The sequence below is a fragment of the Triturus cristatus genome, chromosome 5_1 (genome assembly GCF_964204655.1).
Source record: "Triturus cristatus chromosome 5_1, aTriCri1.1, whole genome shotgun sequence".
Classification (NCBI taxonomy): Eukaryota; Metazoa; Chordata; class Amphibia; order Caudata; family Salamandridae; genus Triturus; species Triturus cristatus.
In genome coordinates, this window is record NC_140587.1 from 580,815,199 (window position 1) to 580,828,954 (window position 13,756).

Sequence of the window (13,756 nt, forward strand, 5' to 3'; positions counted from 1 at the left end):
TATAACGACAAACCTTTACTGAATTATCTAACAGTAAAATGAAAACATTGGGTAAATTTAAAAGCCGAAGGTAACGCTGTATGTCTTTAAGAATGTATTTTATCATAAAGGCCCTGATGATGATGGGGCGCTAGGTGGCGCGCTTTCAAGATGGTCGCCAGAGCGTGAGGCTCCTGCCACCCGGTGCCACCATCCTGGGTATTCTCCTGTTCACAGTGCGAGGCGACATTGCTGGCGCCGCGGCATATAAGCTTCCCGCGGCCCCACGGAGAAATTCGGGGCCGGAGACAGCCCGCTGCCCCAGGTATGACCCGCTGAGTCTGGAGCCGGTGGGGAGAGCGGAGCCAGCAGTGAGCCGCGGCCGGCCGCGGGGCGCACTCCAGCCCGCGGCTTACCACGAGGCGACTGGGCCGCACAGGCCGCGACCCTCGCAACGGAGGCGGGACGGCGGCTGGCTTCTGTGGTACGGAGGCCGACATCAGTGGAGGCGAGGAGAGGCAGAGCCGGTGGCCAGCTGATGCAGTTGTGGTCCGCGTTGCTGGATAGGTGACGCGGTGTATGCCGTGCCGGCGCTGAGGTGGCCGCTGTCTGCAGGTGGTGCCACGGACTACGCGTCGGCGAGGAGCCACTGTGAGGCGAGTCTGCGGCGACTTCCCCGGGGAGCGGCACGATAACTTGGTTTGGTATTGGGGCCCCCCTGAGAGACCTGGCCGACTGCCTGCCGGAGCTACCTGGGTGAGTCGTGTGGGCCCGGCCCCCGGTACACTAGCGGGTCGAAGGGCGCAGCGGGGAGGCCTGGGAAGTGAGGCGGGCCTCTTCGCGCGCTGCAGCGCGGCGGTGGGCCTGGCGGAGATTGCTGCGAACCGCTGGAGTGCGATGGACTGCCCTAACGCTGGCGGATGCGAACTTGAGGCCCAGGACTTGTGAGCTTTGTAGCTGATGGCCCGGTAAACGGACACAGACATTGAGGCGGGCGGCTGGGAGAGAGAGGGGAGCTGTCTTGACCCTGCAGTAAGGAGAGCGCCTGGAGCTGGCGAGTGCATCTGAGGTACCGACAAATGGTGGTGGGGCTCCCGTCTCCTTATACTTGGCGCGGACCGGAGGAGGTGTGAGAACCGAGAATTTGACGGCGGGAGCTGGCAGTGGCGGATCAGTGGTTGCTCCTTGCATAAGGGGGCATCCCAGCTGGTGGCGATAAAGTGGTGGGCCCGGACATAGCCGAGACTGAGGTGCCACTCGGACTGTGCTGCGGTCACTGCCAAGCGGGTGGCGGCGGAGGGGTGGCCCCACTTGCTAGTGGCCCAGGAGCGGTGAATGCCGGTAGCGGAGGTGGAATATCGTTGGACCTGGTTCACATTGTGAGAACAGTACGAGGTGGTCTTGGTGGCCTCCGGAACCTGGAGGTATCGGCCAGAGGACTTCTATCAGACGGTGGCCGAGGTCGCTCTCGAGAGGATTCTTGCCCCCCTCCCTTCCTCTCCCCCGCACCAGCGGAGGAAAAGTGGTGTTTATTCTTTTATACCCCGGCGAGATAGGAGCGTGGGCCGGGACTACCTGACAGGTGCCGGGGTTGCCAGCGAATGCCGTCAGCACAACAGTTGGTCATGGGCGGCTGCGGAATAAACCGAATGAGGACCGGTCGCAGGCGGAGGGACTGGGCTCTGCGCCGGGACGACCTGACAGTGGCGTGGAGCCTCCGGTGACAGCACTTGAGGCAAAAATGGACACAGTACTGGCAGCTGTGGAACGGTTGGGCACTACCTTGGAACAGACTGGGGCTTCCCTGGAGTCCCGAATCGATAAAGTTACAGTGGACTTCACCCTCCCTCATGCGGACCATCGCAAGTTGGCGGACTCCGTTACCCAACAGCGCCAAGTGCTCCAAGACGTCCAACCTGTGGTGCGCAATCACACCATAGCCTTACAGGACCTGATCGACCGTGTCCATGCCTTGGAGGATCGGGCGAAGGACACGGAAGGCCGCTCTCGGCGCCACAATGTTCGCGTGGTGGGCCTCCCGGAAGGCGAGGAGGGACGGAGTCCGGAACAGTTTGTTGAGGGGTGGCTGCGGGACCTTCTTACCCCGGGGGTCCTCTCTCCGCAGTTTGTGGTGGAGCGGGCGCACAGGGTCCCGACGTGGAGGCATAGGCCCGGGGCTCGGCCGCGACCCTTCCTATTCAGACTCCTCAACTACCGAGACAGGGATGTGGTGCTTCTTGAGGCCAGGAAGCTGGACACCATCACGTGGGCAGTGGTCAAGTGATGTTTTTTCCGGACTACACGGCGACAGTTCAGAAGCGGAGGAGCAACTATCTGGCAGTGAAACGCCAGCTGCGCGAGCTGAAGATCCCATATTCACTGCTGTTCCCGTCGCACCTCAGGGTGGTCACGAAGGAGAGGAGCCGATTCTTCGACGCCCCGTCAGATGTCTGGGACTGGCTGGAGGAAACAGGGCTGTACAGAGGTCAGAGGCCCCCAGATCCGGGAGCTGGCGGACAACAGGAGAGGAGGCGGCGGCGGAGGGAGGCCCACAGGGATGTGGGGTTGGGCCCCGCTGTGGCACCCAGTCCGGAGAGGATGCGGCTGGAGCGTCAGGGAGCCCTGGAGGCGGTAGCAACCCTGGGGTCTACGAGCAGCCAGGGGGAAGCGGCAGTCCGCGAGCATAGCGAGCCTGGGACTAGTAGATCGTCTTCTCCATCCACCATGCTCTCAGACGATCAAGTACTGCCATTGGTGACACCCCAGACTGCCAAACACATTGTGTGAGCCCAGTGCGTTGAGGTGGTGGCGCATGCCGGCGTGCGGGGTGACATGAGCTAGACTGTGTGCCATGGTGACTGTTGGTTTGCTTATTTCCCTGTATGAAGCGGTGCAGTGCCGCGTGCTGGCACACACGTGCCCATTGGGTTGCCTTGGGCGCATAGGGTGGAGGGAAGTTCTGCTCAGAGGAGGTTCACACGTTATGCAAGGTCAGTGGCAGGCTGCGTAGGTAGGCACAGTTAGACCACTCGCACATGCTCAGCACCATCCGCATCATAGAAAGCGCATATGGCGAATGCAGGGGTAACGCAGTGAAACAGCAGTTTGCGTCAGCTACAGCCGCACCACTCACCCGTTAGCCATTACCTGGCTTAGTTTTCTTCCATAAGCGTTTGGCTTGCAGTGTGGACGAATGCTCATTTGGGGATTTGCCCTGGTAGTTACACAGTTATTGATTTTCATTACGTGTACTCAACAGTACCCAAAAGTTCTTTTGTTGGGTTTTTCGTTGCAACATACCGGCATGACAGTTAGAACCTCTGTCTCCCTCCCCCCCCCCCCCCGGCCGATCCGATCCCGGCCCCGTGGCCCATACAGTCCTTAATTGCTCTGGATGGCGGCTACTGACGTAATTACATGGAACATACGGGGTATGCACACACCAGTGCGTCATTATTCTATTTTTGCTTATCTGCAGCGGCATAAGGCAGCCATAACCCTCCTTCAAGAGACTCATATGACACAGCCTGAGCTCGACCGGCTGCGTACTCGTTGGAGGGGCCAACTCTTCAGGACCACATACTCCGCACATGTCCGCGGCACACTGATCTGGGTGAGGGCGGGCACACCGTTTACGTGCACGGATGTAGTAGATGATCCAGCAGGGCGATACACCTTGGCCCGTCGGCGGCTTAATGGCCAGCACATACTACTAGGCTCTTTGTACACCCCAAATGTTGAGCAGCCGTCGTTTTTGGATCACCTGTCCGCGGTGCTGGCACCATATGCGGTCCTTCACTGGCTACTGGGTGGGGACTTCAACTCAGTCCTTTATACATGCCTAGATAGGTCCTTCCCGCCCCTCCACAACACGCAGGTGGTCTCGAATGCACGGAGCCTTACCGACTGGCTGTCGCGCTGGGTATTGTCTGATATGTGGTGCAGCCTGCATCCCGACGACCGCATCTACTCGTACTATTCGGTGGTACATGACCTTCACGTCCGCCTCGACAGGGTGGTGGGCTCCCACTCTCTGATCTCTCTATTGGACCAGGCAGAATATCTGGGTCGGACCCACTCTGATCACAACCCCCTTAGACTGCGTCTCCGATGGGACCCCTGTCGGCCCCCGTCCCTACGTGGCGACTCCAGTCGACAGCTTTGGAGGATGCGGAATTTCGCGCTTCCCTAGGCACAGCGATAGAGCAGTTCTTTGAACTGAATGAGGGGACGACGAGCAGCGAACTGACGGAGTGGGACGTCCATAAGTCCACCATTAGGGGACATTGTCTGGGCGTGTCGTGGAACATTCGTAGGCGGCTTGTACTATCGCTCGCAGGCCTGGAATCTCGCCTCCTCTCGTGCGAGCGCCATGGCGAGGGCGGGGGTCGGGACTCGGTCCGACTGGCGTGGCTTCGGGCACGCCATGCTGAGCTACTAGAGCGCTTGCGATGTCTCAATTATGCGGCTCATTCGGCCCGGGTTCATGCCACGTTCGACAGGGCAGGGCGGTTGCTGGCCTGGCTGCTCAGACAGGAAGGTGCACATGCCCCGATAGACACTATTCGTGGGCCCGACGGGGTGCTTGTGTACACGCAGTGGGAGATACATCAGGTACTGACGGCGCATTACGCGGCCCTGTACCGTTCGACGGGGCGCCGGCAGGCGCAGGACCTGGATCGGTTTCTGGAGGCTGCCCGTCTACCCACGGTCCCAGATGAGCACCAGGAGTCGCTCGAGTGCCCCCTCACCATGGAGGAGATTGGAGACGCAGTGGCCTCTCTGGCCTCTGGGAAGGCGCCAGGGCCGGACGGACTTCCGGCGGAGTACTATAAGGCCTACCGGGAGTCACTAGTGCCCAAGCTACATGCTCTCTATCTTGCGGCCCTTGAAGAGCGCACCCTACCCGCTTCCATGCGAGAGACCTATTTGGTATCTCTGCTCAAACCTGGGCGGGACCCCACCAATCTAGGATCCTAACGCCCCCTTGCCCTGCTTAATGCGGACTATAAAATCTTGGCCAATGTGTTGGCGGAGCGGCTGGGTCCAACGGTGTCGGTGTTGGTGCACGGAGACCAAAACGGTTTCGTACCTAAGCATAGCACCTCTCTTAATTTGCGGCGGTTTTTCCGGGTGGCCGCTGACAGTGTGCAGCACTGGCCTTGGGCGGGCTGTCTGGTCCTAGATCTTGAAAAGGCCTTCGACTGCCTGGAGTGGGGGTACCTGGTGGCGACGCTGTCACACTACGGGTTGGGCCTCGGCTTCCTCCAGATGGCGGCTCTCCTCTACAAGAATCCCATGGTGAGGGTGAGAACCGGGCCATACATCTCCGACGCCATCCCGATTGGTCGTGGTCGCCCCTCCTGTTTGCACTAGCAATAGAGCCTCTAGCTGCCATGCTCCGCAGGGTACTGACTGATGGCATTCCCCTGGGTGATGCGACGCATCAGGTATCGCTTTATGCGGACAACCTTTTGGTCTTTGTCAGAGATGTGGCATGCATCCCGATTGAGCTGGAACGCACTCTGTCCGACTTTGCCTCTCTTTCGGGTCTCTATGTGAATGCCGCTAAGTCTTGCCTCTACGCGTTCCGAGCCGAAACCCGGGACCCGCATTACCATCTTGGGGGTGTGCCCGTCCAATGGCAGCCGGATACCTTCCGTTACCTGGGTATCCAGATATATCGGCGACCGGCGGATCTCGTGGAGGGCAATCTGGGAAAAGCAGTAGCAGCGGTAAGGACTCAGATGCGGTTTTGGGGCACCCTCCCCCTCACGGTCACGGGGCGAATCGCCTTAATCAAAATGGTGATTTTGCCCCGGCTTCTGTACTACTTTGCTAACTTGCCCATTTATATACCGGCATCCTTCTTTGCAGCCCTTGAGTGGTCACTTCGGGACTTCATATGGGGTAATGCGCGCCATAGAGTTGCGCTGCCCAAGTTATACCTCCCCACTGACCAGGGGGGACTTGCGATGCCGCGCTTTGCACATTATTACCTAGCTGCGCAGCTACAGTGGATAGCCCGGTGGTTAGCGGATAGAGGGCGGGATGACACAGCGACTGCAGCACCCCCCGTCCCCTTAGCTGACATCATCAAACTATTCCATCCAGCCGCGAGAATGTCGAGGCCTGTGCCCCTCCTCGTGGTGGTGGCCTACAAATGCTACCATCGTACTCTCTACCTCACTCGGACCCGAACTCCTTACGCTCCGGCCATACCGATAGAGGGTTCTCCTAGCGGGCAGAGGGTACTTGGTGCCCCGGAACTTGCGAACTGGCGCGCGGCAGACATACACACGCTGGGGGATCTTTACCAGGACGGTGTCCTCCTCCCGTTCGCCTCTCTGGCGGAGGAGACGGGACTATCGCCCGGCCACTTTCTTCGTCACCGGTCTCTGCTGGCGACGCTAACGAGCCAATGGGGTGACCTCAAGGAGGAACCGGAACAATATCTCACGATGCAATACCTCCATGTAATGGGACGCGGGAGGCACATGATTCGGTGGTTTGCGGCCTCCCTGCATGCAGCGATTAGTTTGGCCCCACTGCGTCGTAAGTGGGAGGCGGACATGCCCGGCCCATGACCGACAAGGCGTGGGACAGAGTGCTGCAGGGCCCGACGAAGATTCCCCGGAATATGCGCTTCCGCCAAATACAATTCTTTATTCTACACAGAGCGTACCTCACGCCCGATTCCATCAACAGGTACTTCCATCGTGTTAATGCGGGCTGCCCCCGCTGTGGGGAACTAGATGCCGGCCTGGTCCATATGTTGTGGAGCTGTCCTGCGCTGTGTCCCTACTGGCGAGTGGTGCAGGGGGCACTCCACGCATGCACAGGTCGTCAGATCACGTTCGAATGGCCGGTCTACCTGTTACACCTCTTTCACAGAACTCCCTCTACGAAAGTCACCTCTCGGTTTATTGACCTGGGGCTAGTGGTGGCAAAGCGGCTGCTTACTAAGCGCTGGAAGGCAGCTGATCTGCCCCACACGCGGGCATGGCGGGGTTCATTTCTAATGTGGGCAAAGGCGGAGGGCACGGCCCTCTTGAGGGAAGAAACACTAGGCCTCAGGAAGACGCCAATGGCAAGTCAGTGGGAGGCACTCTTGCAGGCCATGGTGCGACTAGATGGGGATCCTACAGTGATCTGTCAGGAGCGCGACGTGGGTGCCCCCCCGAGAAGGGTCAGATATCTGCCACTCCAGAGGTGAGGAATGACGTAATGAGGGCCTAACTGTCCAGGTGGGACGTACAGTAAATGGGACGATAAAACAGTTTATACAAGGGACATCAGGACGGGGGGTCGGACTAGGGGACAGAATCAGGTGTTGCTGGAACACAAGCCGGACTTTGCTGTTGTTGTTGTTCTAACTGAGCATTCGATGTTCTACCCCATTAATTCATGGTTTGCTAACTGTTTATGGAACCATACTGGGGGAGAGTGGGTGGAGTGCTAGCATCTTTCCATGGGGAGGTCTCTCAGTGGCATGATATAGACGGGGACTTTGTGGCCACAGTTTCAGTTGAGAGACCCTTAATGCCGATATGAGATTAGGTGCTATACCCACTCCTATTAGTTAATGTACACCTGCCTGGATGCACACCAATGCTTCTATTACTAATGTAAGTTGCTCTGGCTTTAAAGTGTATTGTGATCCTTGTTAAATACCAATAAACAGATTTTATAAATAAATAAAGGCCCTGAGGATATCGCAGTGTTCAGTACAAACAGTCCCTGTTATTTCTTCTTTAGCATCTCAGTTTCTCTTATATGTATCTTAATTTATGTGGATATTTGGTTGATGTAATTGATTTGTCTGAGAATATGTTTTCCTTGTGGGAGTTTATTTGTCTTTGCTAATGCCTCCTTTGGTGTAAACTAGTTTGAGTGCGGCATCACGACCTCATCGCCTAAGGTGATTTGCCGCTTTTCTACACCGCCGCACAGGCATCTCTTTTCTACGTGCACAATCGTGCTTAGTTTTCTTTTTTGTGTTGTTTCAAAAGGACAGTTTTTGGACGTCCTTTGTGTATCTTTACTCATTAAAGCTCCGACAATATGTACTCGAAGAAACCTTGTTTATGTTAAGAACAAATGTGTAGGAAGGAGCCTTCAGACCCGCTCCTGCCTTCTGATTCTAGATCAGCAGCTGCCCAAGCACCCGAGATCCATAATCAGAACGCAAGTGATGAAGCATGATTTTTGCGAAATAATCCTGCTTGATCAAATCTGCTCATATTTGTTTTATTAACAAAACAAATGACTAATGGTGTGAAAACTATTAACATGGGTGACTTTTTAGAAGATTACATGAAAATATGCAAAACAAAGTACATGTTGAGTCATAAATGTGGCATTAGACATGCAGAAAGCATGAATAATATAAAGTTTTTTATATGGACTAAACATTATGACAGAGATCTGAATAAAACGGATAAGTAATCTTTAGGAATTTCCTCTCAGTGCTAAATATTTATCCTTCTATGAATGATCTTGTAGACAAATGTTGCAAGCTGATGTGGAGTGAGCACGACGACATGGATAACGTTGCAAAATTCTTTTCCTGCTTTCGAGGAAGGATGACATCTTTTGTATTAACAATGGACTGTTTAAAGAAACCTGGATGAGCTGAATGGGATGATGATCACCTCATTTTGAGAGCCAATAAGATTGTGAAGAATTTGTAAATGTGACTTTAGGGGGTTGGACATTTGACATTTGGGGTATAATTATTACTGTAAGAAAGAATTTGGTAGAAGCGGTTTCCATGAGAAGAGAGGCCCTTGCTGTCATACTCTCTATGCTACTCTGTGGCTATCTTTGCAATTTCCTGAACAAGACTGTTGTAGGAGAGTAGAATCTGCACTTATGTTGCCCCCACTGTTTTTCTGATGTATACTCTAGTTTCTGGCTATAGTTTGGCTGGGTCCGTGCTAATCAGGGCCCCAGTCTCTCTGTTCTCTCTAAACGACTTGGTGTGCATACTAGATGCACTAGTGATTGGATACTGTGGTACCTTATGAGCCCCTAGTATATGGTACCTTAGGTACCTAGGGCATAGGCACTTCACAGGCCTACCAGGGGCTGAAGCATGTATTATGCCACCGCCACCCCTGGAAAGCAGACTCAATCTGACACCACAGGCCTGCTACTGCAGCCTGGGTGAGGTGGTGTTAGCACTCCTCACAGAGGTATAGGTTTCTATATCTCACCATACACACACATATAAACCTATCAGCCACCCCTATGGCAGGACCTATCAATCCTGAGGGCAGGGTGCGTGGTTTACCATGTGAGGGGGTGCCTCTGCATGAGCAGGGCCCCTCTGCAGCTACCAGAGTCTATTCTCTATGGCTGTTTGTGGATGCGGTTAAACCATATACTCTTAAGTGCATTAAAATGCTAACTTTGGAATGACTGCATCAAAACATGTCGTGTTTGGTGTCAAACAACTTGGAATCATACCCCCACATCAGTCCATGATGTGGGAGCATGATCCCACCCTTCTAGAGGGGACGACATGTAAAACGACAGAAATCTGAAAGAGCCCTGGCATCACAAAATGGATGCCACCAGTACAGACACTGGGCTGCCCTCCTGCTGGTGACTGAAACTCGCAGTGGAGGAAGCCCAACAATAGGCATCCTGTCACAGGGAGGTGTCACCACCTTCCAGACAGGATTTAGTGTATTGGAGCTGGGTGGGTGCACTTCTAGAGTGTGTTGAAGTCCTGCACTGGGGGAGCAGTAGACTCCTCTGTGCATATGCCAGCTCAAACCGGTTCAGGGGCTACCTGTCCCTGCTCTGGCGCGAAACTGGACAAAGGGAAGTGGGTGTAACCAACCCCTACCCTGACCCTCCCAGAGGAGTGGTCATAGAGCTAGTCCCTCCCCTATCTTCAGTATAAGATAGCAAGCATTGCCATTGCAAAGCAGATAACCCTGGACGACGCTCTACAAAGAAGAATCCTGGCCCTTCGACGTTCCACTACCTTTGGAAGACAGAAGAATCTCCCTTGGAGTCAAGGAGTGACTCCCCTGCTTGGCAGGCACCAGAAACTCTAATCAACGGTCGCAAACTTTCCCGCTCCCGCCGGAGTTCAAAGTCCCTGCAGCCCCGGAAGTGGATTTCCTGACTTCTCGACGGCCATTGTGAGTCCCCAGCAAAGCTGTGGCGAGTGGAACCCACGAGTGACGAGGAACAGCAATACCCGGGGACCGTGCACTATTGTCGAGTGCAACCCCTTCACTATGTTCTACGAACTTGTGCATTGGACCATTTGTGGCCCAAGCCTCCAGCAGGTTTTGCAGCGAAAATCAGAGGCCTACCCCGTCCCGAGTGACCATGGGCTCCTGTAAAGCATTTCCTCAAGAGGCGTCTTCGCGATCACTTGCCCGTTGGCTTGTGGGTCCCCCGAAGACTTTATCGACTAAAAGGGCTCCCCTGGTTGCTCCAGGCCTGCCCTCACTCACCTTCGCTGGGTGAGTCCCTCAGACCTTGCTGGTCTGCAACGCTGACAATCTTCACTTTCCACGAGAGATGCAGTTGCCAAGGCTTGTTGGCTCCAATCCGGTTGCCGACACCGCAGTCAGCTGCAGATGTCGTGGGACACTCCAAATCTAGCTGCTGGTCATCGTCGATCTCTCCTGGACCTCGTGAGCGAAGAGTCAAAACACCATCGACGACCTGAAATCACCCGACATCCTTGATCAGCCATCTTCCTGGCCACCGGTCACTGGCAAGTGACTTTGAACACTGTCCCTTCAATTTTCAGGTCATCTCCATCTTGAATCCACCCTTGGATTCCACCGGACACTTCTTCAGTCGACGCAAGCAGCAAGTCTTCTTTGGTCTCCATAGAAAACAGCGACCCGACACCTATGCACCCGGCTTCCCTGGGTGAGGTAACTCGTGCACTCCGGTGCCCTAGAGCGTGTTGGCCGTCGAATTACTTACCTTGTAAGTGGCTTGCTTGTAGACTTCCTCGAAGTACCCTTAAACTTTAAAAATCAAACCGCGACTTGCTCCATTGTAATCAATAGGGAACCCGCGGCTGTGTTCACGCACTGCACGCGTCTCCCGTGGGCCTGTTACTTACCTGCTAACACTGCAGTAGTGAAGCTCCAGCGATTCCCCAGGCCCTAGGCCTTGTCATTTTGCAAGTCGACATTCTTAACCCATTTTTTTAGTATATGGTCTGGAACGCCCCTAGGGCTCCAGCCATATTTGTGCTTAACTTATTGTGAAACGTTGATATTTGAATGTGTTCCTGGCTTCTAATCTCATAAAGAGATTAGTAGAGTGTGTCTAGAAATAAATACATATATATTTGATATATATACCTGTGTGGTGTCCTTTCATTTGGTAATTCAAGAGATTATAAGGTAAAACAAGCTGCTTTACATTCCTCAGAGACTTAGCCTGAAGGCTGCTCTCCACAGCTACCACTAGGATAGCTTTCTTTAAAAGGTTGTCTTAAACCTATCTACCATAAGAGTCGAATTGGACTGGTGCAAGTTGGCCACTATAACTAGTGACCAGCATATGCCAGGCCTACTTCTCACAACTGTCCTGAGAACTTAGCACTTCATTGGCTGAAGTTGCTCTAGCTATACCCATTCGGTCGAAGGGTTGGCTATTTTCTGACTTTTGTACACTGTGCATTAGTAATTCTTAATCTGGGTTCGTATGAAATCTGATTTTCATATTTATATTGTAATGAATTTTCTCTTTTGTCTCTCTCTCTCCCCCTCTCAATTGTTATTGAGCTGATGTATTTTTGATTATGCATTGTGTCGTTATTGTGAAATTACCTGTATTAATGTACAACACAGTTTGAAAAATACTAATTTACTTGTGCAATTGACCATTCAGACATTTTGGTATATAGATAAAGGTATCTAGATAAATAATATTGAGTCTGCCATTACTAATGTACATTATGCCAAATGTATGATGACAAAACTGTTTAGTTAGGTTATTTCTCCATCGTAGGTCCTCATGAGGGAAATAGCATCCGTCTCATATTTGCCTAGTCCCTTATCAGGTCTACTAAAAGATCTATCAGAGGACCTAATGTCAATGTGGGCTCAAACCTTGTATTTAGGGAAATAGTAAACTGCGCTTCCGCTGGATCACAAGACCAAGGCAAACAGCATGCACCAGGGCGCTCCTGAAGAAATGCATAGCAAATAATGAATAATTCATTAGATTGTAACATCATCTTCCCTTTTTTTTTTTTTTTAACAAACTGAAGAAAAAATGGCATACAAACAAATTAGCACAATGATATCAATATAAATACTAGATTTCTTTTATAGTAACAACTTAAACAAGATAGACAGACAAAAGTATGTTACATATTAAAATAATTTAGAAGTAATTTACATGCTAAAATAATCTACAAGTATTTTACACATTAAAATCATTTATATATATATAGGGACAGTGCTTTAAATGGGCAGGTACTGTATGGTCCTGAGTATCTGCACTTCGCAACATAATTTCAATTTGTTTAATGGGAGAGTACCAGCACTTCTCAGAAATAAACAGGTACTCTAACTAGTGAGTACCCACACTTCTATATTTCCATTTAAAGCACTGCATAGGGCCAGATGTACAAAACCTTTTTGCAGACATAAACGGTGTTTGCGACTGCTAACAAGCTTTTTACAATGTACAAAGGGTCATTTCTGATTCCCAAATCACAATTTGTGTTTGCTACCAAATACCGATTCAGTTTTTGGACAGGGTGTCCCTTAAAAATGCTGAATAAGAATGGTATGTATTAATGTGTTGCGACCACAAATCGGTAATAATTTACCATTCAAAAAGGGGAAGGCGTCCATTGGGGACACCTTTGAGAATGTTAAAAAATGGAACTGCAAAGTATCATTTTTTTCTTTTTTAATGCATCCCGTTTTCCTCCAGGGAAACGGACTACATAAATAAAAAAATTAAAAAAAGATTTATTAAAAAGCAATCACGGACAATGGTCTGCTGATCTCAGCAGGCCACCATCCCTGTGATGGCTGCGATTCCTAATTTGTTGCTGTTAGCCCTGGCATCTTCTGGAGTGTCTTCCCTGTCATTTTGCTTTCTGATCTCCTGTTTTTATGGTATACTGGACTTCATTTTTTGCTGGTTTAGTGTCTCTGTGCACTTTTTCACTGGTACAGTGCAGTGTGTGTGCTCGGGGCCTATAAATCAAATGCTTCTAGTGAGCCTGAAGCACTGGTTGTGCCACCCACACAAGTAGCCTTTCAAAGGTGTCTTAGGCCTGCCACTGCAGTGTCTGCGTGCAGTTTTTACTACCATGTTGGCCTGGCAAGTGCACCAACCTATAAAACAAGAACAACTAGAACAAATGTCCTAGACCCAGCGTGTGCTTCTGTGCCCAAAGGCTTCCAATTTTTCAAGGTAGTCAGTCATAAATCAAAGTCCAAAACACAAAATTACGGATGGTGCTCCAAGCAAGCAATCTTTTTAATGCAGATGTTTGTAGAAATCAAAAAAAGATGGAGAGTGTTGACATCACACTTGTGACTGAAGTTGAAAATACAAAAGTGTTTTTCTCTCAACGCTGTGTGTCCACAACAGCCATACATAGAACCCAATGCATTTGGGGTGTAATACCCTTTGTCAGGGGTAAGTGAAAAAATAAAAGAGAACTACCAATTTTAAAATAAAAACAGGTATTTTTCATTCTTCAGGAACAACCTCTGTCCAATATGTGTATGCCAGGATGAAAAGATTGTAATCTGTGTCTGTT